General features: G+C 38.7%; 1 protein-coding gene across 2 annotated transcripts in view; it reads right to left on the bottom strand.

The window, feature by feature from the left end:
- The window catches only part of GFRA1 (GDNF family receptor alpha 1), a 144,114-nt gene that overhangs the window by 108,677 nt on the left and 8,104 nt on the right, over nt 1–27,333 (bottom strand). The gene's annotated exons all lie outside the window — the stretch shown is intronic.

The following is a 27,333-nucleotide window of genomic DNA, read 5'->3' on the forward strand; positions in this document are numbered from 1 at the left end:
ACAGGCCTTGCAGTTCATATGTTCGACTTCCACTGATGTTTCAAGACTGTCTGCCATCCCTTCCTTGCAGGTTTCATCCCACTGAGAGTACTGCCAACACTTTACGTGACTTTCTACTTTCACTGAGAAATTTCAAGGCATTTCTACTATCATCCCATTCCTTCCATCAACAACAACAACAAAATAATAATAAGATGAGTAGAAGAAATGTATTGCACATTTAAAAGAAACTATTGAATAGCTGAAGAAGTGAAGGCTCTAGGGAGACCTTATAACTGCCTTCCAGTATCATAAGGGGGCCTGCAGGAAAGCTGGGGAAGGAGTTTTTAACAGGACATAGGCAACAGGATGAGGAGAAATGGCTTTAAACCAGAAAAGGGTAGATTTTGACTAGGTATAGGGAAGAAATTCTTTACTGTGAGGGTGGTGAGACACTGGTTGCCCAGCAAGGTTGTGAATGCCCATTCCCTGGAAGCATTCAAGGCCAGGCTGGATAGGGCTGTGAGCAACATGGTCTAGTGGGAGATGTCCCTGCCTATAGTAGGGGATTGGAACTACATGATCTTAAAGATCCCTTCCAATCAAAACCATTCTATGATTCCATGTTATTTTACTTCAGGGGGCAATAAGGCGCTGACAGAAGCTGGACAAAGAGGCTGCAGATATCTCATCCCTGGAGGTGCTCACTGCCAGGCTGGATGGAGCCCTGGACAGCCTGATCTGGTAGGAGGCAATCAGCCCACAGCAGGGGTTGGGACAGGAGGATATTTTATTTGGTGTTTTTTTCAATGCTCTAAAGCAAAGACTGAATTAAAACATTGCGAGCAAGCCCAGCAACTCTAACTACCTTATATCAAAAACCAGAAGAAAACTAGGAATAAAGAATATCTAGGCATAAATACAGTGACTCCTGAAGCACTGCCTTGCACAGAGTAAAACTTCTTAAAAGTTTTTGGAACTGTAATGTTTATAATGCTAGTAGCTCCTCCCTATAAGAAAACTGCTACAACACAATAGTGTGAGGAAAAAACAATTTAACATTAAATGATCCAGACTTTAAAAATGCTACCAAGTTTCTGATTACAAGAAATTTTCATAAGATTATGCTTAACAGCTTACCATTTTACTGACTGGCAAATCCTATCAATAGAATGGCAAATTTTACAAAGTATGGCAATTTATTTAGTAGTAAACTTAAATTTATTCTTTGTACTTCAATGGTGCTTGCAAATAAAGCACTTCAATTCTATCATCCTATATGGTAAATCTGTCTTGTGTTCTGCACACAGAAAGATCATTTCACAGTATAAGCAGATCCTGTGGTAACATGAGAAATACAGTCTATGCTCCTGGTTGCAGTTATTTCTAATTTATAAAATATATTATACCTAAAGCTGTCTAGATGCCTCAATCCAATTAGAAAGGTTCCCAATAGATATGCATTCCCACAACAGATACTTCATTAAAAATGGTCTCATCCCCTTTTCAATTTTGTTTGTTCAACTTCAACTAAATATAACCTCTAATGCAAGTTACAGCATGTAGGGTTGTATGGTTCACACACGTCTCTGTAGGAAAAATAATAATATAGCCTCTGGAAATAAATAATGGATAGTCTATAGGCAGTAAGCATCCTCTTACCCATACCATGTGCTCTCAGTAATCATTAATGCCTTCTGATGTTCAAGAGACAGACAGACAACTGTGTAAATACAGACTACTTCAGACTGCATTTTGATGACTACACAAATGAAAAGTGTATTCACTATTTAATGAATTTAATTAACACACTAGCTTCCCAAATCTTTAGGAAAACATCACTGTGCCTATGGCTATCCATTCCTGAGATTAGAAAATTCACTTATTAATCTTCAAAGGATGTCAGAAATGGATAGCATGGAGCTGCAAGAGCAGTGGGGAGACACTGAAGTATACACTGCCTGCTTGGTGGATCTGTTCTTCCCATCACAGCATATACCCTTCTTTGAAGGGTCTCTGAAACAAAGTGAATCAGTGAGAAGAGGAGAAACATGAATCATCCCTCTCTGTGCCTCTTACCCGCAATGTCCTTGGAAAGCACAGTGAAAAACATTCAGGCCCAGTCTGATCTGATAACATGTTTTCTACCCACTTTACACAGAGATAGTGACTCCATAAAACAGAAGGCAACAGAGGATATGATTCATGAATTCTGAATGAGGATTCTGAACCTCCCTTTTGTGGATGACAAAACTTTCAATGACTTTTGCCCATGAAGAATTGGGCTTCTATTACAATCTGCTATTCATGTACGCAGTTAATGTCAGATTGCAGCATAACAAGTATTGTATATTACATCCAGATATCATTTAGGAAAAACTCAGTTTTGCCTTATTTAACAAATGCATGTTTTCCCAAACGCTGTTGTTTGTAGCATCACAGAATATTTCAGGTTGGAAGGCCTCTCAGAAGGTATCTGAACAAAGTATTGCTAAAGGCAGGGTCAGCTGCAGCACCAGACCAAATTGCACCAGACTTTTCCTGGCAGGTTTTGAAACCTCCAAAATGTGCCTACATTTTGCAAGCAACTAGCAGGGTGGTAGGCAAAGAGGTAACCTGTGCAGGCAGCTTTACATGTGTCTTGTCAGAACAAGAGTCGTGATGGGCAAGCAATAGCTGGGGAGCTGGATCTGCTCCTCTGTCAATCCTTACCAGCAAGGCGCATATTCTGTCTGTGGGAGCTCCTCCTTACTTGTCCACTATGCCCTGCACGCCTTATCACTTGTTACACTCAACCAGTAAGCACTCCTCAAACAGCAAAAATCTGCTTTGAAAAAGCCAGGGATGCGAGTGCAATCCTCACTCTGTGATACAAAAGCTCGTTTCTGCTTTTATTAAAATCCACACCTGTTTACAAGACGATCCTAAAATGTTAATCACAAACTAACACAAAAAGGAGTCCTGCACGAGAACACTACAGAACACAGCCTTCTTTACTCTGTGTATTCTTTGAAACTGGCACTGAACTAATTCCAGCTCATAAAATCACGTCCTTTGTTCTCATGCAATAGAAATGTTGGTAGAACACATAAATCAGTCAGGATTAATTTGTCTAGAGATCCACCCCTATATCAATAAAGATACTGATCTCAAAACAAAAAGGACAGTTAGAAACCGTGAGCACAACACTCTTGCAAGATGAATAAAGATTCTGAAAGTGTTTTTTTCTAAAACAAAAGCTAGCAATGTGATACGTGATGATCTGGGCAGGGAATAACCTTAGGTCACCATATATGTAATGTGACTCCTAGGCCCATGTATAGTAGACATTGGTCTACTATAGACAAAACATCCATTCCTGAACTCTGTTCCAAAGTCAGTGACCGTGGTACAGAGGTTCTTTCAAAAGTTCTTTCTTTATACGTGTTGGGTGTATCACAGACAGCTGCAGAGAACACAAACACATTTGTAAAAACAAAACAGTTGGTGAGGTTGTTTTTGTTGTCCCTTAATTTAATTTTCCCACCACAGATATGTTTGCTCTGTTGAAATTTATATGGGTTATTCATATTACCTCTCTCCCATTCCCAGAGATTATCATCATTTCCCTCTTCTGTAAGAACTTCCACCCTCACACATTCTCCGTCTCTGTCATTAATCCCCAATTCTACCCAACCTCTATTCATTTCCATAAGCATAAGGATTACTTAAGAAAACACCCAAATATTTCAAGTTACTTTATCTAACAAAACTGAGATTTACCATGAAAAATCTTAGAAGTTGTTTACATTTGGGAGCAAGCTATTTTTCAGCCTTGAGATCAGTTGCAGCTCTAAGTGAATTACACCTGCTTTGTTGTATTGTGATATTAAAAACCTGACATCTGTTTCTCTCTGTCCCAGGAATGTATACTCAGAACTGACCAGCAGAGAAAAGCCATGTTACCTCAAACAATCTGGCCAACAAGAAAAGATTAATCACTGATTGTAAAAAGATCCCAGAAGGCTGGCTAGATGCACATTTGTGTATGAAGCTCTCCTTTAAACAACTCAAGAGAAACAGCTGGAGTAGAACGGGTTAAGAGTCATGCTGGATGGGAACATAACACACTACCACTTCATCCTGATCTCTGATAAACCTGCTCAGATGAACCAAAAAGAAACTGCCTTGAGCAGAGATCTCCTTTATCCATTCTGAAACTTTGCCTTCTTCCACAACCACACAAAGATCAACCTTCCACCTTGCAAACAAGGACATGCAAAGCAAAGGAACAACAATTTCCTCTTCCTCCAAAATGACAGGAATCCAGGACTAAGCCTTCCCCTGCTAACTAAATAATTTCAAGAAGCAGCCTATTCTGAGTGCTCACAGAAGTCCACTTGCTCTTCTGCGGGATCTGTGTGATTCACACCATGCCTCGTTTGCTCCATCATATTCCTTTTACTATCATTCTCCTTTTATCTCAGTCAGAGCTTAATCACATTAGCCAAGTAAGCAAGCACAAAGCTTTATCTCTGGATGAATTTCTAATGCTAACAGCATGCAACAGAAGGAGAATCCCATCAGTTTATCGACTCTGCACGAAGGCCAAAACCTGACTTAGCATGAATGGGACCCCTTCTCACCTTTAAAGGTTGCATCAGAATGAATGACTATATTACTTCTACATGGTCTGAGGAAAAAAAGGAATATTTTACTCCTCACATGTACGAAGTTAAACATTATAAATCTTTCAAATGTTTCTCAAAAGCCCCTCTCCCCCCCCCTCCAAAGCTAAGTGGTAATTATGAAGAAAGGTAACATAATTATCTATCTTTTGAAATAAACTAGACTCATACAGTTGTTAATTAATCTACTTAACCTGATGGTAAATCATATAATAGAGTGCAGGGGTGTAAGAGCTGTAATTTCAGATAAAATCAAACAAACAAACAAACAAAGCACATTTCTTAGAATAAACCAGAAGGTATTTCTAAAATAATAGCATAGGAGCATCATCCTAATGCTGCTTTTACACTTGAATACTTTTTAATATCCAGTCTCGGTGTGCAAATTGCTGTAGATCATAAAACTAATTAAGAAGACGGGACAGAATATCTAGAATTTATAAACATTTTAGGCAACTGATAAAGCTTCTTCATCTTTTCTTAATAAGTTTGTTCAGCTGCTTTTCCACCCACAAGAACATTGTGAAGAAAGACTACCGAACAGTAGGCTTTTAGAAGCAAAAGAAAATGAAAGCACAAACCCCAAAAGACAAGCACTTTTCCAGTTAATTTTCAGAAATAAGACAGAGAAGGAAAGAATGAAACTACTTAGAATAGATGTAAGATCAGCCTGTTGCAGATCATTTACACTGTGACTTTAAGGAGTTCCTGCCAGAAATTAGTTACATTAAGCAGAATTCATTGGTAGTGATGTCATTTAGAGATGAGAGATAGGGACTGTGAATAAGGAGAAGTAATTTCCTTCATGTATGGTCATGGATGCTTACAATACTTTGCATTAACTCTCAAAAAGTGAAGATTCTAAGTTTCATCAACTTTTGATACAAGCCCTTTCTGCCCTGCCCCCTGCTCTTACCTATTCTGAGAAGCAACAAAACAAGCAGTGGGACTGCAGAGATGGTCTGTTCAGGCACATATGCTCTGAAGCAAAGGTTATGCACTGCTGCCTGCACCCTGCTCGGTCTGCAACCCACAGCTGTGTGTGGCAGTTGTTTATAGATAGACAGATACGTGTATGTATAGTACAGATATCCCTTTGTAGATAGAGAGGGGGAGAGAATGAGAAGGATCAATAAGCTCTGTATATTTAATATGGCATACTACAGAGAACGTGATAAAGAGCCCTTGCTAGATACAAAGGGCATTACAAACTACATCCCAGCTCCACTGCAACTTGCACTGTGGGAGAAGAATGTCTTCTCCACTGTGTCCTGCAGTGGAATTCTCAACCTCACAGGAAAAAGAAAACTAAATGTATTTTGAAATAACACTTAAAATCTGCAGTCAAAAGAAGTCAACAACAAAATTAGGATAAGTATAAAGTTCAGTTCTAAAGTCTAAAATAGTGATTCTTGTCAGTGCAGATTATTTGACAAAAACTGGAAAAATGAGAGTTCTCTAGTCAAAAGTTACTCTAGCCAGCCTAATTTGTATTTATCTGACTGCTAGTTTGCAAGTAAGCTTCTGTGATTTTCAGTGTTTCTTAATGATGCTTCCTCTGAGGGAGACATTTGGGATTCCTCGTAACACTGGAAGTTCTGGATGGAAAACTACAGGTTCTTTCTCCAGCTCTTTGCGTCTGCTATTTTCTTCTGCCTTATGGAAACCAATCATGACAGTATTAGTCTATATTTGCTCCACTGAATTATCACACTCCTCAGTACATGTGGCAAAAGATAGATGTGATGATTTTTATGCTTTTCAATTTCCTTCATTTTCTTTCACCATTAAGAACAAACCTCTACTTGACATTTGCTTTGCTTTGGTATAAATTCTGCCTCCTAATAGAATGGAAAATGTTTACCACTACCTCAGTCCAGAGTTGCCAAGGCTGTGCTAGCAGCCCCTGCAATTTGCAAGTTTCCAAGTATCAGCACCAGATCACTTCCCATTTTCAACGCTGTGCAAAGTGCAAGGCCAGTATGCCACAATTTTACCTTTTCCTTCTTCAAATATTTAAAGTATGATTCTTTGCTACATCAGCAGTAAAGTACCAGCTCTGATCTCAAAGAATCACAGAGAAAATATGTGATCCAGAAAAAAAAACCCACATGCACTTGCTTATCACACAAATGCTTTTCACTACAATGCTTTACAACTTTGATATGTTAAGACATTATAGTGATATAAATAAAATAACAAAAATGTAATGAACTCACATTTCTTACAGAAGTCTTTCATTGTTATGGATGATATGAAATTTAGTAGCAATGTTTTTAAAGGCAGACTTTGAATTGGAATGGTCTCTTTTCTGTTCATGAACTAAAAGCCAAATCCAGAACTGGATATGTCATCAGTAGAAGTATGCAAATACCACAATTTATATCCATTTAGAATTTCTTAAATTCAATTACTTTTTAATTACGATACATTTAATTCAGGCATAATGAATTCAAGTACAAATATTTAGACTGTATTATTAAAATCTCTGGGATATAAAAATATATTAAACTCCCTCCCTCTAGCAGCCAGAGATGACTTATGTGAGTCCAGCAAAACCATATAGATTACTTTTTTTTTCTAAGTACCTTGGCAAGGTCACTGCTTTGAGAGTTGAAATGTAAATTACTTATATTACAGCAGTATCCTCAGAAGTTTTCATTTTGTGGATTAGCTCTCTGAGCTTTCCCTGGCTCCATCTGTGCTATTTCAGGATTGTGAAGTCTGAAAAGTTTGTTTTTGTTAAAAGACATTTTAAGACAGAACTGAGACACCAATCAGGAAAATGAGTTTCCTTTAATGAGACAAATGTGGTCAGGGCCTCCCGTTTCCAATCTTTCTTCACCCTTGCCTTACAGAACTTTCCATTTATTAAGCAACTAATCTCCCGTTGCTCCCCCATGGCCTCAGCCACTCTAATCTCTCTAGGTCACTGCATTTTGGCCTGGTCACAAGAGCATTCTCTGTCCATCTGGTTTTGTGTCCCCAACAAATTTGATCATTGTTGAAATTGCATCAAAGAAATACCCAACAAAGAAGATGTGAGGCAGCTGCACATCAGAGAGAAAGTCAAGTTTTTAGTTTCTGTCATGAAAAGAGCTTCTGTGAACACAGCTACCCAAAGTAGTCAGACACTACTCGAGAACCAGCATGAATTTCCCTAGTATAACAGATGCATCTCACCAGCACAGAGTATTGTGTAAACTGTCCACAAAGAGAGAGATGTATTAAGAACAAGATCTCTCCCAAAGCATGCATTACAATGTCTAATTTATGTTGCTGAAAAATAAACTCTGAGTGTTCCATTAAATAACACAACCTCCAATGAGATAAGCCCTGCGGAAATAAAAAGACGTGCAAAAACCTAAGCAGATGTAAATACGTCTTGTAATACGACCTTGTTCTACGTTCGATTAAATGGATACTTCCTTTTTTCCTCCAAAAACCAGAGGCCAGAGGGAAATACTTCTCCACAACTGATACGTCTCAAGTCAACAATGGATTCATGCTGCTGAACTTCACAGATTTTTTCTAACTTTCAGACAATTGCTCTGTCAGCTGTATTTACAAGTTAACTGATCACTAAATCACATCCATATATGCCCTATGGAGAACTCACAAGGTATTTCAGAGATTCTATGCAATGTTTACAGCGAGTAAGGTCTGAATCCAAATAGGATGTTGACTGACACTAACTGTGCATACTGTCTAGCTCCTATTTAGCCTTTCTTTCAACATATGTACTGTTTTAAAAGCAAAGACGGATGGATGCCAATAATCATTACTATGATAAGTTGGCACTGAAATATTCTCTAATCAGATTTTCTAGATGTGAAATTCAATAAATGCTTACACACAGATTCAGTTCCTAGTATCCAATTCTTACTGGTATTTTCCAGCCATAGTTAACAACCAGGAAGTTTTATTGGTGTAAATGGGAACTGCACTGACAATGATTATACTTTTATATCTCACCCTTCCTTTGGAAAAAAAGAGTCTATATTTTACCGAACACACACATGTTCAATGAAGGCAATGATTTACACACAACCAATTCCCAAGCATATTTTAACAGGATGCAGCTGATGCAGAAACAGGCCTGAAAATGAAGACTTCTGTACAAAATGGAGGTGGGAGAGTTCAAAGTTTGGGCATGACACCACAGCCACAGGAAATACAAATTCCTGGGAATCTGAGGAAGTTTAGTAGAACCTACGAGGAATTGAAATTGAAACTTCTCTGCGGAATGGTGATAAATGAATCCTCTAGCCAATGATAACACAAGATGCAGCTGGCTTTAGTAAGACTGAGGGGAGAAGATAACCCTACAATTTTTAATGAGGCTAGTTTTGTTTTTTCCCCATACACTATCACAGTGTTCTGTGGTTCTTTTTCCTGAGCAAGGAAATACCGAACAGAGCAGCAGCTAAGCCTGAAGACCAAGAAACCTTTTCAACCCCCTGCAGTACCGACAGCAGTGGACTCAGTCAGTGCTCCTTGTCTCTTTGTTTCCCATTCCTAAAACGTGTTATCTTCCCAAAACTACAGAAACTGAAGAAATTATTAGTAACAGTAATAATTACATTAAATTCATAATATGTCCAGCCAAGTCCCTCGGGCATTACAAAGTAATACTCAGAAACCTCCCAACACAAAGAAACACCAAATGGCACAGTAAACGCAGCAGAAGGAAAGGAAAGCAAATTATCTATGTGCCTTTTCTTTGTTCCATCTGTTTCACAGTCTATGTCAAAGCAAGACTTTTTGTGGTGAAGTGCTTCCTAAAATAATGCAGACACAAATATCTCCTACTTGAAAACATGGAAATTTTTTATAAATCCAGTCAAAAGTAAACTACTACACACCACTATTTTATGAACCTTTAAAAGCAATACTTCATTTCTGAAGGCAGTAAGTATCCCATTGTCACTGCCCTAGTATAATAGTGCTCAGTATATCCATACCAGTCACATTTCACGGCTTTACAGGGCAATATGTGCTATAATATAGTCAACTACACAAGCCAGTCAAATACCTGATAAACTTGGAACTTCTCCCAAAGTAGGATTGATAAAGTTTAAAAATAAAGCGATAGGAAGTGTTTCTGAAGGTTTTTGGCTAAAAACAAAGACAGCTCTGGAAGTGAGTCAGTGGACACTGACTGAGAAGAGGTGGTACTCGGAAAGCGAAAGCACTAGAAACCCGATGCAGTCCACAGCAGCAATTACACAGAGTAATAAAATCAAGGACGCTATTGACAAATTTTATTTAGCTTAATCAAAGCTATCTTCATTTGAAACAACGCAAAGTATTTGAAAGCAAAATCGTATTGGCAAAAATGCAATAATTAAAAGCCAATGCAGAAAGGACACGCAATTGATAAAAAGCTCACAGAAAGTACAGCTCTGACCTTACACTTCAGAAGTCTGACTTCAATCAAACCTAAACATAACTGAAGGCACTGCAGATGCTGTGGATTGCAGAATGTAAGGCAGCTTCACTGAATGGTCTACAAACCATGGGGAAATTCTAGCAGCACCTCCTCCTCACAACCAGCCCACCAAGTTCAGGGTACCATGAAGACGACTCCTTGCATCTGAGCATGGTTTCTTTCTCATTGAGTTAAATTTTGAATCGCAGGCCCCATAGTAGAGATTAATCATGCCTTCTATGCACACACTGCACTGCACACTATATGCAGAACTGTTTTAAACAATTCTTAAGCGCCACAGCTTCTCCTTTTCAATTAGATCTTAGTGGTGTAATCATATGGCTCTCAATCCCTTTATTAAAACTAAGGCCTTGGCACCATAGAGTGTCTTATGTAGCAAAAACGTAGATCGAATAAAATAACTCAGGATCCAGATAGCTGCCTTAGCACTTTGTTCTATTCCAGCTAATTAGCCCCACTGAAAAGATGCACATTTCCACACAGCCAACGATTGCAATCTGACTTCTGATTACAATTTCAGTTATCACTGAACAAACAGTAAATAGGATGCTATACGCCACTAAACTTTTTTCAACACAATCTTTTATAGAGAATTATTTTATTTAGACTCTAAATGGTAATTAACTTAGAAGTACACTCAGCAGTTGTAAAATTCATGCTGTTGCACTTGTAGAGGTACAAAAGGTCCCTTGTTTGCAGCACTTTGCTGACTGATTCCTGTGGAAGAGATGTTGATTCTCTGCATAAGTTTTCTCAGATTACACATGGCCATTTAAATATTGGTGCACTGGATGTTTTAAAAGCATACATACTCTACAGATAAACTGGGCAAAGAAAGCTTATTGAACTTAATACAATGAAACACTGAAAAACAATCAAAGTTTTGTACAATTTATTTTAAATGATGAAGGCAAGTTTTGTAATGACAAAAGCAAATAGATTCAAATATATCTTAAATGGCATTTAATTTGTATACTGCAAATTTGAGGTACTTGTGCATAGTTGTGACAAATACAACCCAATCTGCCCTATTATTTCAAAACTAAGAACTGTGAGATAAGTATCTGTGACTTCTGCAATGTTGGTCACTGGGGCTGTGCTACAATACCTCACAGTAGACAACGCCTCAGCTGTCTGACCTCAGGAACCCTATAGTCTGCGCCCAGCGCTATGCTTGCTGCATATATGACCTCTAACTCTCAGTGCCTCCATGCTGAGATGTAGCAGTCACTCTCTCATTTTCCTTGTGATTCAAATCTCATCTTAGCAGTGAACTTGAACTGACTTAAGCATCTTGAAGAACTGAAGCTGCTGTAGGAGAGCTAACTTATTTTCCTTTGGCTGCATGCCAGCATAAAGCCAGACAAGGGTAACTATTAAGCTGCAGTCCTTTCAGAGCAGCAGCATGAAAAGTGCTATCAGTTAAGCAAAGACAGGAATATTGCTCTCCCAGCACATCAGCTCTGGATCTTAGAGCTGTATAATGCACAAATACGAGCAACTTGTCCAGTTCAGGAGCCTTCTAACTTTCATAAACTAGGTGGCTTTACAAATAGGAGAAGATGGTGCCAAGAATCTGGCAGTGGAGAAAAATACAGCTGCTACCTGCTAACCTATGAACTCGGTTTTCTACATAAATAATTCTCCCCATCCATAGGATGAAGTTTTGGGGAAAAAAAAGAGGCCACTGATTCTGTACTGCACAATGCATCATCTTTATGAATAAACTACATACAAAGACTCAGTACTGTTTTTCTTGACAAAGCAAGCATGCAACTTTTACACCATCAATGTCTAACACCTGCTTGCTCTCCTGAAGTGAATACTGGCATTATGAATCTGATGATGATCACAGCAGTCTTCAAAAACACAGGCAGGATTCATGAAGAACACCACAAAAAGGGCATGAAAACACTCCAGAAAAACTGATCTTGTCACTAAAAGGGCTTTTCAGAACCTTCAGCAGAATGAGAGAGGATCAGGAGCTACCGAATAGTAACACACTTGTTACTACCAAAAGAATTTTCATCAATATAAGACAGAGTATGGAACATCGTATGCATTGGAAATAATTACAGATCTTTAACATCAAGAGCCATCCACATGGAAAATCTCCTCTGCTTGGAAGCAGTTTTCCTGACTCTGGTTGACACAGGCTCCTTACCAGATGGCTTAAAGTAAAGAAGCAGTTGCTGTAAAATGAGAATCATTATCAAGAACATGTCTTGTTTTCTGAAGAGATTTGCCTAGGCTTATCTATCAGAGACATGAGACTACTATACAAAAACCCATGTAGCACCAAAGATCTTTTACCTTACAGTTAAAAATGAAATACAGAATGAGACTAAAATCTTTTTTTTTTTTCCTCCAATTTTAATGAGAACAGAAATAAGTAAAAGGTAATAACTGTGTCCCTTTTACATGTGAATAAAGTAGGCACACACACATGCAGAGTTCCATGAGGTGCAATTAAAGGTGCACACACAAAGATACAGCACTGCTGATGGTGGTTACATTCTGCAGCTTGACTGGGTAAGCATGATCAGATGTAAACAAAAACTTTGCCAAAGGACTGCAAATCTAGTCCAGTGAAGCTGATCTTGATCTGGTGTTGATGAAAAACAGCTGGGGAATCAGTAGTAACTGAGAGACTCATAAAGAAACCCTAATAATAGAATGGAAGTGGCTGCTCTATGACAAGAAGCAATAGAAAACAGTTGCCTGTGATTAATACAAAAAATAATCTATGCTAAATATTCCTCATAATTTTCTGTCATGAATATGGGTTCATGGAATTTCACCCAGTGATAAAGCAATGCTGTCATTTCTTTCTCTCCAGCATCAATGAGAGAGAAACAAGCTCTCCAGGAAGATGCTGCCAACTCTTGAGTGTGCAAATCCTCAACCAAAGGCCTTTTTAGTTTCAATGTCTTTTACACAACATGAAGCCCTCCCATTAGGAATCTGACAAACATTTTGGTTTTAGTAAATTACAAAACGTTGCTTTCTCCCCTTCCGTTACCCCGCCTCAGTCCAGGTGTCACTCAAAAAGAAAATGATTTTCAACTGATTATTCAACATTTAACTTGTCACAAACAAAGAAAAGAAACTGTCAGAAATTCAAGTGTTTAAATTCTAAGTACAGCATAAAAATTAATGTCGTATGACAGTCATCACAGGATACATTCTCTAAACAACAAAAGACAGATTTTCCTCATGAAGCAAACACAACTCGGTTTGGTGGGTTTTTTTGTTTTATGAAATAAAACAGCAGCCATGATTGACAATCTGTAGTACGATGCACTTTATTAACTTTTAAATAAAATAAACAGGCTCTGAAAGCTAGATGTGAGATAAGGACTTCTGCGGCCCTGCTGCCAACTAAACAGCACCTCTGAACTCGCTTTGCTGTGATGCCACAACTGCGGACAGAAGAAATAACCTGATGTAATGAACTGTGACGGAGCTCACAATCCGGCTGCAACAAATACTGTCTTGAAAATATTTGGCCTTTCCCTTTCTAGATGTCTTTAAAAACATGCTGACCTAAATATCCCGTGGTGGAAGGACACCACGCTGCATTACAAGCAAGGAGGTTTGGGTCTTTGCAAATTGCCAGCTGCTGCCAGCTGTAAGAACAGATCCATATACTGTAGGGCCTTTCACTTCCATATGGTCCGTTGTAAAAAGCACTGTGCTAAAAGTTGGTGGTCTGCTGATACCACCTGTAAAGGTTTTGAAAACTCTTAGCAAGGAGAAAAGCTACACTATCACGGCATGGCCTGGCCATAGCACAGTCAGGAAATTAGGATGAACACTCAGTTTTTTTCCAACGGAAAAAAGGTATTTGGATGAAAGGCCTGGAAGTTTACACAAATGAGCCTCATAGCCTTCCTTTCAGTAAAACTCCTGAATGATTTATGAAAAGAAACTTTTCAATAAGGCAGATCCATAATTAGAGGTGCTTTTGTGCCTAAACTCTCCCTTTAATACATGTATTAGTGAGATTTTTAAGTGCATCAGCAAAGGTGATCTTAGGCACTGGTAAAGCATTAATTCATATGCTATACAGGAAAAGGAGTGCTTGAATAGAATATCCAGCCTGTGACAGAAAGGAATTGTGCAAAAGAGAAAAAACAAAGTAATAAATGTCCTGACCTCCAAGTGCCTGCGTTTGCCAAATATACATTAGCTCAGCTTTTACATTTAATATGAAAAAAAAAATAAAAAATCCTGGCAGCACCTCCTCACTCAAGCCTTAAAAAGGCTGAGGATAAAAACTGTCAAAAGAATGAACTCAGACACATCTACAAACCGTGCAGCCTCTCAAGCTTGCACCAGATGTGACGAGAAACAGCCCAGCTTAACACTTGTGTAACACCAACTAGGTGAACGCCACATTTGCCAAGTAAAATTAACACAGTTCTCTCTGACAACTACGCCGGCTGCACCTTGTGCAGCCCTGCTACCCCTGTGTCCTTCTCATGAACTCCATCATCCAAGCACGTCAGAGCTGCTCCAAACAGCACAGGAGAAATGTGAACAGCAGGAGTCCCCCAGTGGTAAAAATACCTCAAAGGCACGTGCTTCTCTTCCCCAGTACCTGCAGCACGCTGCTGGCAGCTGGTCAGAGCCGTGCTGCCAAACAGCTAGAGCGTGATTTACGGACGGGCTTTAATACTTTGCCACTCTGTAAAAATAAGTAGTTCAAAACGATACACTCGCTGCACACCAGTAATACATCTAAGAAGGTAAGACGTTCAAAAAAAAAATCAAAAAAAAAACCAAACCAACAACACAAAACAAACCTTTCCAGCTTTTCAGTTCCGATATCTAATAAATCATACCCAGTAACTCGTGCAGTAATTCCTGGAATTTTACCAGGATACTTTCCTGTTACCATATCGTGTCACACAAGAAAAATGTAATACCCTAAATTAGACCGCTGTGCCCAACCAAGATCTGGGGAGAACATGATTTGTAAAGTATTACTCCGAAATACCAAGGTTTTCTGAGTTTAAACATCTTTCGAATATTATAAATCCTCTTCAATTCTGAAAACCACGAGGAAGGATAAGTAATAAACCTTAATTCCCTGTGACATGCTCCTTGAGTCTCTGATCTTGTTCAACATGTAGCACTCACTCCCAGGAACATTATAAATCATCACCCTAATCTGTCAGAGCCACTCTTTGCCACAGAAGAAGTACAGCCTGCTATGCAGATAGAGCAGCTATCTGTTACAAGCACTTTACATGTCTCCCATTCTGATAGCTGCAGTGGCAAGGAGCTCTTTTCAACACAGCACAGACCTATTATCATTTATTATATTTCTCATTCTTGCTAAAGACAGAAACTACTCACTTTAATTATTCTACAAGCTCACACATTGATTCTTACAAAGCAATCCTGAGTCCTTCAATTAGCTCAAGGGGAGCTAACTATTTGCTCTATTTCATCCTTTTTTTGGGACAAAAAAATTCCTTCTGTAACTTGTAAAATACATTTCTCCTCACAGTCTAGGCCAGATATTGCACATCTCCTGCATTACAGAGATCTGGGTGTTTTTTTTTCTCCTAAAGATCCTACTGAGAACAAGTTTAGAGAAAACACTATTTATGAAATCAATGTTTTGCCTCCTGTTAATATCATAGGTATCGCCACTTACTGATCATCTCTTAGATACAATTTTGCTTTTATTAAGTCCATATGGGATTAAATACATATTTTAAAAATGATTTGAAATAGTGAGAAAAGCCTCTCCGTACAGCTGTAGTGCTAGAAATGTTTTTAAAGGCACAGTGGAATAATACTCTCATATTCTTAGCTTTTCAAAGTATCAAAACACCAAAGATTTTTATTCTGACGTTTCCTCATTCAAGCAGAGCCGAAAGTTTGCAACATTTAAATCCCTGACTGAATGCAACAGGAGGAAGATAACTCTCATTTTAATAATCTGAGGAATTTGTAAGCTTACCTGCAATTAGCATAAGTGAAAGCTAGTATCAGACTGTGTAATTACTGCACAGCAGTGCAGTACCTAAGCCTTAAAGATGACAGCTTCACAAGTGCAGCCATTCTCTGTCTTGTTAAGTGAATAATTTAACGCAGATAATTAAGAATACTGCAGAGTGGCTGCTTACAGTGGATGCCAGTAAAAATCATCTGCTTTCAGAAGGATCCTGTAACTTAAAAGATGCCGAGATACTAACATATTTTATAATGAACATATAAATAAATAAATAAAGCTGTCACTATTATTCAGAGTTTATGGCTGTGGTTATGTCATTAATGATGTCCTTAATATATTGACAACCTCACCTTTTAGTCACTGGTTCAAACACAGTCCAAGAGGGTAATGACCGAGAGTATTTATACAGACCTAGGATGAACTACACAGGACAAGACAAGGGGAGGGAGGATGTTATGGGATAGATAGCCAAGCTACAGAAATCATCATTTTAATTGGCATCTTTGTTGGCAGCTTCCGCAAGGAGGTCAAGGACTGAGCAGGGAATGAAAAATGAAACTATCTTCTCATTTCTAGAACCAGAGCCCTGCTCCAGCAGAGGGTTGTTTGGCTCATCTCTGCCAGACTGGACATTTTGTAGCAATGAAGACATAATACCAATATCAATTTAAGGAAAGCTGAAGCATCCATTTGGTAGTGTTTTTCTTAAAATAGTTTAATTCTAAATTTATTCTCATGTATGCTCCTTAATTTTCCCACAGCTCTTAGGGAAAGGTCAAGGGCATGAAGATAAGTTATGTTTAGCTATACAGCAGAAATGTATTAAAGAGCCAAATGAAGCTTCAAGTCAGATTCAAATTACTCTCTATTTACTAAATGAAAAAACATTGCTTGACTTCCTCCCTAAACATTAATGCAGCAAGAATTAATACATTCACTTTCTACCCAGACCACAGGACAGCTGTAGAGACATTCCTATCGTGTGCAAAAAAAGAAAACAACACCCTGTGTTCAACAGTTCTCACACCAATTCATAGACAGGATTAAATACACTAACATAGCACATTTCTTTACAAGTCTCCTTTAATTTTCCATCGTGAAGGTGGGACATTTGGCAATGGGAAGAGACATCTCACGCATCTGCAGCCTTGGGGGACGCTTGCTTAGAAACTCAGAGTTTGACCTCTCTATGGATCAAAGCAGTTTACTTCATCGGGTCGTAAGAGCTATCAACCACTGCAAGTTTTCATCCCATTCTGACTATGTATTAGACTAAAATTAAGCAAACAGAGATTATGAAGGAAGCAGGTATACTGGTTTATTATAAAACTGTAATGCTCGTGACTTTTCATATGAGAAAACTACAGCAGCCCTTATCTGTGCAGTCCTTTAAAGAAATCTGACAAGCAAATTACCAATTGATAACAGCATTTCAAATAGTGCAGGCACCTCGCTGTCTTCAATCACGTCTTGTTTCATGACTCTGTGTGTATGTGGAGAAAAGACTTGTTTGTCTGGGTCCTAATGGATAACACAAAGTACATTCCCATGGCAATACGAAACGAACAACAATAAAAATGATAATTTACTTGGCTGTCAGGTGCTGATCCTGTAGGTGTGAAGGAAAGCAAGTAAAGCTGCAGAGACTGGATTTTGATCTGGTATTGTATTTAAATATTCCGCAGTTGAGATCTAATTGCACTTAATCTGCTCAATAAAATTATCTTCGCTGCTATTAGTATCCCAGACTTGGGTTATTATATAATCCTAACCTATTTTTTAAACAGACATTTTAATCTGCTGCTTAAGTGCTCATTAATGCAAAGCCACTGCTGTTCAGAACAAATTCCTTTCTACTTGCAAGTGGCAAGCCTGGGAAAGTTCAGGTGTTTGGGCATGAATTCCTTGAAACTACCACCAAAAGGCCAGTATCATCTTTCCTGATATTTTTTATGAACGTATTCCAACAGGAAGACAGCCCTAAAAAAAAGCATAATGGCATCTGTAAATACGATACAGTATTATTCAAATAATTAAACATGATATGTGGGTTCATACGGAACAGCTTTTTGACAGGCCCTTCCTTTCTTGTTTAATTTCTGAATCTGAATAAATAATCTTCATGCCAAATAACCTAAATGCATGAATTATTTCCCATTTTAAGAATCCTGAGATCCTCAATTATCCAATACAACTGACATCCATCAACTGCACTTAATTGCCTGTACGTTCCAAGTCCACTGCATGTTTATTTATATCACTTGCACAACACAGTAGGCGTTTTATGAGACTAGAATAAGATGAGATATGTCACAGTCTAATGCTTAGTGATATGACAGGAATCGTATTTGGTTTTTTTAATCCTAGCTTTTCATGGAAATGTAGGTAAATGCAACATTGGTCTCCTCACTTATCTCTACACTCCTGAAAGCTCTCAGCAAGTTTTTAACCCATGGGACACATTTGGACAGGAGCGACAGAGTAAAGAAGTGAAAGTTCTCAGAAGTGTCATGAAAGGCAGCAGACTAGCATGGAGGAGATGGACCGAGCAAACCTGCCTGCTGAAGAGAAGGCGGATGTTTCTCTGGCTCCAAGAGAAGGTGCCAGCACACACATCCAGACAGTCCTTCCGCATATGCCTCACACCCACCCAGCTGTGACATCTGCTGCCCCACAGAGACCAGAGATGTGAGACAGAATTAAGGACAAGTGAAGTGATCAGTGAGTATCCAGGGAGAGGCACAGCACAGAGACAGAAATTAGGAGCCCTATTTGTGCAAAGAACAGGGCATCCAGGAGACTGACGACACAAATTTGTAGGAAGCCAGTCTTTATTAGCTCCATTACTCAGGAACAATTTATTTTATTAGTCTACGTCTCAAACTCCTTATATGGAGGGTGAAAGAACAGTTTGGAGAATGCTGGAAAAAGCAGAGTTTACGGGCAGCCTTCAAAGAGGAGAGATGTTACCTCAGCAGAGGCAGGGGAGGATGGGGAGGTGTTGGAGCACAGAGATGGGGAGAGCAGGGATGGGGCAGAGGCGGACCACAAAGCAAAGACATCAGACAGAAGAACATGGAGAAGCCTGTCATAGAAGGAAGAGGAAGAGCTGAATTTGCTGAACTGAACTTTAATACTGAATTTAGGGCGCAGAATTAAAAAGAAAGAGATTGGAAGCTTTTAACACTTTTGAACTTCATCAGCTGCATGACAAAACTTAAATGGGAAGATTCGTTTTATGGACACCAGACAGTGATAAAATCATATAACCACTGAATGCAGAAAAGCATCCTTATTTATGGGTTCCTGCTCAAATTGTTTGATATCTTCAACTCTCTTTACAACCCATCATTTCTGCAAATTTCTATGCAGGAAGAGCTATCTCTGTGCCATTACACTGTGTCATGCATCTCACGCTACATTTTCGGCTGAGTGAAGATTGCACAGGACAATAGTCTGACATAAAAACTGTCGTCAAAGCATCGCAGTAACTGAAGAACTATTCAGAAAATAGCTTAATTGTGTTAATGCCCTAATGTATTGATAGCACTGTTGCATTAGTCTCATCTAAAGAAAATGCAATAATGTCAAAATAATACCAAAACACTAATATAAAATAATTACCAAATTACTTCAGTCAACAAATTCATCACGGTTCTAAAATGAAAGCTGTAAACACATTCCTTCCCAAGGTTAAGATAATATAATGCACAGCATAAAAAAAGAAACGTATGACGCTTATCACAAAAGTTCTGCCTTACAGTTCAGAAATTCTTATTTCTTTTCATCGCATACAGGCATTTTACTCTCAGCGTTCTTAACATACTGTCAACTCCTGACAGATACCACTGGGTTTTCCAACACTGCCAAAGTTATCGTTGAGAATCAAACACAAAGAGGGTTATAAAAATAAAGTTCTAAAGTACTTTTAATGTTAAGAGCCAGAGTGCAAATCACCTGCCATAATGTGCACCTTGCTGTGCCTTCAGGAGACAGAAGGCTGCAGGATGCTGTTCTTTTTGGCACTGTTCTCTGCATTTCACGGAGGGATGCAGCTTACCGACAAGCCCGCTGAGGAAGGCTGCCATACAGAGCCTCCTAATCGGTGCTGGCATCTCCTCTGGCCAGACCTGCCAGCAGCTGCACCACTGCAGTGCCACTGACCTGTCAGAGGCTCTCACCATGCCATGCTAATGGGGCTGCTGGGTCCAACCCCTTATCCCTGCAACACAACAGTTTGTAGACACCTGGCAGAGAAGTGAAGCTCTTTGTGAGTTATGTGTCCCCATGGCCCCTCTGCAGCCTACAGCACCTCCTGCTAACCGAGTCCTTGAAATGGCTATATCATTCCTCACAGGTGGGCAGACCCTGCTTCTCTCATCAGCAAAAAGCACCCCAAAAGTAACATCTCAAAGTAACTCCACTGGTATCCCTGGGATACCTGCAGATACCTGCATGCCTTTGCTTCTGTCTGGTAAGTACTGTGGTAGTTACACAAGCCATAAAGTTGGCTTATAATGAGAAACAGAAGGCTAGGCAATTTGCCACTCAAAAACGCATACGCATTTCATCATTTGATATCTGGTCCTTTTCTGTGAAGATGTAGACAAAAGGGATGGCAATTCTTTCCTAAAATGCTACCTGAGACAAAAGATGTGCTTTGCTGGATGCACTGCACACTATAAGCAGAATGCCTGGTCATGCTTATAAGCCAGTCCTAGAATCACAGAGTACCTTGAGTTGGAAGGAGCCTTAAACATCTTTTCATTTCAACCCCTTGTTGTGGGTAGGGTCGCCAACATTAAATCTGGCACCAGACCACACTGCCCAGGGCTGAACCCAACCTGGCCTCAAGCACCCCCAAGGATAGGGCACCCACAGCTTCTCCGGACAGTCCATGCCAGCACCTAACAACCCTCTGAGGGAAAATTTTCTCCATAACATCTGATGTAAATCTCCCTTCTTTTAGTTTAAAGCTGTCTCAGTTTCAGCTGGGATTGAATTGTTTTCTACAGAGCATCTGGTATGTTATGTATTGGTTTTAGCAGAAAAACTAATGCTGATAACACACCAATGTTTGTAGTTGCTATCAAGCAGTGCCACACAGAGCCAAGGCCATTGACTTAAACTGGCCCAAGGGATATTCCATACCAGGTAACATCATGCGGGAGGAGTTTTGAAGGGGGTGGGAATTCATCTCTCTTTTTCTGCTGCTCAAGGCTGGGTGTCATTTGGAGGATGGTGAGCAACTGCTTGTGCATCAATTGTTAAATATATTGATATATATTTGTCATTCTTATTACCCTTTTCCTTTTCTCTGTCTTAGTAATTAGCTTTATCTCAATCCAGGAGATTAATTTTGTTGCTTTCTTTTAATTTTCTCCCCCAACTCAAAGGGAAGAGGAGGAGTGAGCAAAGGACTGTGCTGTGTTTAGCCACCTGCCAGGTTAAACTGCAACAAGAGCCATTCCCCCTTGGCCTTTCACTATCAGATCATGCAAAAAGTCAGCCTCCCTCCTAATTACCAGAGCCTTTCAAGTAATTAAAGGCCATAAGGAGGTCTTCTAAGATCCTTTTCCTCTCCAGGCTCAACACGCCCAGCTCCCTCAGCCTGTCTCACAACACTTATGTTCGTTCCAGAAAAACACTCTCTGAGTTTCCTTCAAGACTCCTACATATTCTCTCTTGCTCCCACCATTCAAGGAGATGCTGAATATTCATGTGGAAATGCTCTGCGCTGTATCACCATATGCTTCCTCCTTCCATGAAAGGGATTTCACCTCATTTCCCACGCTGACATGGGTTGACAAGCCCTGCCCAAGCTAGTGGGACAAGCTCTACATTTGCTCAAAGCTGCGCTATGCAGAGGACCTGAAGAAGACAGGACTTCACCCCAACAGATCTTCAAAGATATTAAGGAAAAAAACATTTCCAGTAACCTCACCAAGGCAATAAATACAGACCAAGATGTGAATATTTGCTTATACCTATTCGGTGTTTCAATGCTTGCACACGTTCATTCTGAAGTTAAAGTGCATATGCACTACCTTTATAAGCCAGTCAATCAGTTACTTCAGCAAGGTACTTAATTCCCCTCTCATAATCAGATCTAGCTTCAAGAAATGTAGAAAACAGGAAATTCAAAGAGCTCCTGCAAGCCAACAGTCACCAAAGTGATTTTCTTTTGTGTGAAGTCCAATCTGATTATGAAAATGGCAGAAGTGGAAATCAGCAACTAGTATCTATGCAGCCTTGATAACTTGTTATCTGACTGGAAGCCAGCCTAGTTGTCTCTCCAAAGAAAATCTGCAGACAGAAATGTCAAAGAACATAAAGACTGTACATGGCCATATTAGGTTTATTTTTATCAAACTGTTTTCATTTTAATAAGTGCATTTTAATAGACGCCTATGTTTGTTTTGTTTTTTTTCTCGTAACCCACAAAGGGACACTAATTCTCACTGGAGACTTGCACCAGATTTATAACTGTAACAACAATACTAAATATTGGCTCCAAAAGTGCACATTATCTTACAAAGGAAAATGTAGCTGTGCATCCGACAAAATAAAGAATACATTTTCACTCTTCTGATTCAAAAGGCTCAACTGCACATCAGAAAACCAGAACTAAGCCAAAAAATTACAACAGGAAACAGAATACATTGTAATCAAATAAAAAGATCTTGATGTGTTATGCTTACTTCAGTGGGAACAGAATCAGATTGCAAGACTCCTATTAACTTAATAGGATCTGGTTTATTGTTTATGAAATTGGGCGAATGTGCAAGGTAACTAACAAGAAATATCTCATTGTTGGAAATAAAAGATGCAGCAATATAAAAGGCAAGAGCTAATAAGAGAATTGTAAACAGTCAAGAGAAATCAAGATATTTAGTATCTTGCAAATTAAATTGCCTTTGTAGAAATGTGGCATTGCAAATATTCTTATAGAAATGACTGAAGAAAACATACTGTTAAATTACAAAAATACGCAGCATTTGACATACACACAGATTCAGGAATAGGATTAGAGGCCTCAGGCTTTTGGAATTGGGGACGTCATGCAGTATTTATTCATTGCAAAAGCCACTAATTCACACACTACAGACTCCAAAAGGAAAAAGCAGTGATCCTTTTGGCTAGGATAAGGACTCTAACTCACATTTTGGTAAAAATTTATATATATATAAAATTGTATATACATACACTATATACATATAAGAAAAAAAAAATGAGAAAATGCACATTGTGTATGGATTCTCTGGAATACAAGCAATTTACTACATGGAAAACAAAAGAGCCACATGACAACTGAAGGTTCAGAAACCTGCTACCTGGAATACAGCAAGTACAAGAATTGTGCAAGTGTATGGGGAAACATAATCAATTACTGATTAAAATAATTTCATGGTTATGAAACTTTAGACTGTACTAATTCTCAGTGATGTGTTTTTTCTCACTGTGAACCCTGTTTTATAGAAGCAGCAAAAAGAGAAGGGATAAGAATAAGGAAATGGAAGTCTTAAGCAGACAGAAGCTCTACTCCTTAGGATGCTGTAAAACCATTTTGAAAAACAGTCTTTCTTCACACTGATGTTCATAGTGTAGTTCCTCCATTCTGAGGTTCATTCGTTCCCAATACCAACACTGATCTATGAACTCCCATGATACAAGCTGCCTGCAAGACATCCAATAGCTCAGAAAAATGGGAAAGACTACTGACCCAGTCCTTCCTTCTGAACCATGCAGACATCCCAGAGAGGGACACAAATCGATTTCTAAGAAATCCTTAAATTGTTCCAATGAGGAAATAAGACACCGCAGTAAGAAACCCTGTGTTCTCTGCTATCTGCTGAACTCTGCCTGTTACTTAAGAAATTCACCATATTAAATACCAAATATACACTGGAATGGGCTCCCCAAGGCAGTGGTCATGGCACCAAGCCTGCCAGAGTCCGAGAAGAGTTTGGACGCTAGTTTCTCTCTCATTTGTTAGTGATACAACACACTGCAAAAAAGTTTACTACATTAAAAAGATATAGCGTCAAAATTATTAACTTCTAGTTGTCTTGCACTTTTACAACTAAAACAAGACAAGCAGCATCAGGTAACCAACCACCCCTCCACAGATCACCAGTAAAACTTCAATTTTTTTTAAGAAATATTCTTATTTTCATTGCATGTTACTTAAGATTATTTTTTAACATGGTAAATGTAAATTAAAGATACACGAGGCTGAACAGCGGGTTACTAAGCCTGTAATTTAGTAAGTAACTTAAAAATGAATCCATAGGCAGACAGCTCTACGCCGTCCCAATTATGTTGATCTAAATATTCATGTCATTTTAACATTAAGTATTCTGACCACACAACTTCACAGCCACGGCTTAAGGCTTCTTATTTGGTTTTAGTGGCTCTCAACTTTGAATTGAAATGAATGGGATATTTCAGCAACATTTACTTTGTTAGTACTTCCACAGATACACAAAACCACAGTTTTCATGCAAGATCTTTTCTTGAAGTACGCCACAGAGATGACAACTACATTGTATCAGCTGATATCAAAATAGTAAGGTATCTTCCAGTCATTAGGGTCAATGTCAAATAAAATACAAATCCAAGAACCAAACTGTTCCCCAGGTAGTGAAAAGCTGCAGATAGCTTTAACAAGTGACAAACTAACTCAAGCATGTACTGTTAATTTGGTGTGAAACTCAACTCTAAAATCCAATCAACAGATTTTGCCTTTACTATAGTTGTGATAGAAGTCAATGGCCTTAAAACGTTTTCACCTCTCAGAAGCTGTTAAGATTTAAGCAAAAATGGCTGTTTAAGTAAAAAGTCACAATAAGTAACTCAAATCTGTTACTCTCTGAAACACAGACAGAGGTCTTCAGTAATTTCAAGAGCTGCCTACTAGAATAATTCACAGCCTTGAGGCAGAAGTGCTACATCAGACACAGTATTTCTAAAGTAAGATCAGACATACCCAAATCAGAATAAGACAGCCCTGCCCTTCAATAGGGAAAGCTCTCAATCCAGGATTTGGCAATGTGTGGTATCAGAGCTGAATCCTGAAGTGTAGATGGAAAGGAAGGAACTTCAGGCACCATTCTGAATACACAGGATACATTTCCACATGCAAACAAAATGCTGAGCTCACATTTGGTTTAGCCATCTTTATGTTTTCTTCTATATGTTACAGTTTGTTGAACATTGAAAACAATGTCATTGAACGCTGCTTTGAAGTTAACACAGAACACTTACTTTGTCTTTATAGTTCCAGACTAATTAGACCACTAGTCTCAGTACAACAATAAGCTACTTAAAAATGTAAAACAAAGCTTCATTTTAATAGGGCGACCTCATCATTTGTTCCCGTTAGGTTAATGGAAACTTGAGAGAAACTCCAAACTGAGGAACAGGTGGAGCAATATATTCCTGCAGAATGTTTTAAGTCAACACAGCAATGCTTCAACAACTAATGAGAAAACAGTGTTCTGTTTAAGTAAAGGATACAATGTTGAACTTCTTTCAGCACAAAATTCAGCCAAATTTAACTCCTTCTAAAAACTGTCCTTCATTCCTTCCACTTAAATGAGCTTCAAAAGACTTAAGTAAAAAACATCTTAGGCAAATGTTTCCTTCCCACCCCACGTAACCTAGTAGAAAACTATAATGATTTACTATATTGTCTCAAAAATAAGCAGAAAACAAACAAAAAAAGCACAACTGAAGCAATAGCCTTGATACACACCAAGTCATGCAATACCACAGAGATACAAGTCTTAACCTCTGCTTTTAATTACACCCAACTAACTTTAATGAGAAGGAACACTGCAGAAACAACTCTAAGCAGCAATGGCTGTATTAGCAGTTATGAAATGCCTGCCAACAATGCTTGCACAGGGTTTTGTTTGTTTGTTTAAATCAAGATATAAAAATCTTACAAAGTTCTGCTGTTTGGGGTATGTGCTGAGCCCAGCAGAGCTCTTAGGGGAGGCAGCTTTAAAGAACGTTACATGCAGCAGTAACCATGACAATAAGAAAAATGCTTTTCCTAATCTTTTTCTCCAAAACGACAATATTTCCAAACAATGGTGGTTCTCCTCTGTATGACACCTTCCGTTTGCTCCCTGTTAATGCAGGCCTCCAACCCATGTTAGACTGAAACTTCCATCAAAGCAAACAGGAATTCGAGGTGCACCACTAACACTGAGTCCTCACCACCCCACCAGCATCCCAAGTGGCCATGGTAGGAGATAAGTGTCATACTTTACTGCTGCAAACAATACCTAGAGAAACTTAGAGCTCTTTACAAGAAAATGGGCAATCTAATAAGTAACAGAAAGCCAGACAGTATTTCATTAGCATCATAAAACTGCAAAGACAGGTCAGAATTTGCCCCTTTCGTTTAAGAAAACAGCCTACAACACCTCAACATAGATTCTGCCTTGATTTTATACTAAGTTGGGTTGTTGTTTTTGTTGTTTTTTAAGCTTTTTTTTTTTAAGCCATAAATAAATAAACGAAGTTTCTTCAGAAATTATTTCCCCCCCTACTTCTGCAATAGATTTGATCGCCAAGCTCTCAAAAGATGTCTGCAATTTGGATCAGGAGTTACATTTTGCAAAGTGACTAAAGGGCTGATTTTCAAAGGCATTAAGACACCTAAAGATGCATTAAGCACTTAGAATTTTTTTAAATGTCTGGGCATCTAGCACCTATTTAAATCACTTAGCCCTTTCTGAAAATCCCAATGGGCAGTTATCTACATTTTATGCGTCTATAGGCCTTTGAAAATCTGTACCATTAAATACTTAACAACCTACATCCCCCCAGCTTTTAATGAGAATTAAGGTCCTAGCAAGTGCAAGCCATGCTGAAAATTGGTCAAGCCATACTCTCTGTTCTTTTCTTTTTTCTTTTGAAGAGCAATCTACTAATGCTTATCTGTACCATGTCAGTTAACTACAGCTTAATATCATCACCCTATATTGTGCACATACATTGAACCCTATTGTGAACATTCCTTTTCTTTAGGTAACTAAACAAAGTTCAGAGTACAGACCATATCCTTAGAAGACTCTGAAACTGTGAAAAATAACATAAATTCTGATCTTTAACCACTGTAGATGTCCCACATTCATTGTTTCAGCACACATCATCCCAAACAAGAGTAACTTAGTCTGATGCAAACAGACAGCATAATTTAATTAACGAATAACACGCTAATTAACACAAGCAAGTTCTGAAAGGCAGAA

Source organism: Coturnix japonica, chromosome 8 (assembly GCF_054131305.1).
Source record: "Coturnix japonica strain WE chromosome 8, WE-NBRP24, whole genome shotgun sequence".
Taxonomy (NCBI): domain Eukaryota; kingdom Metazoa; phylum Chordata; class Aves; order Galliformes; family Phasianidae; genus Coturnix; species Coturnix japonica.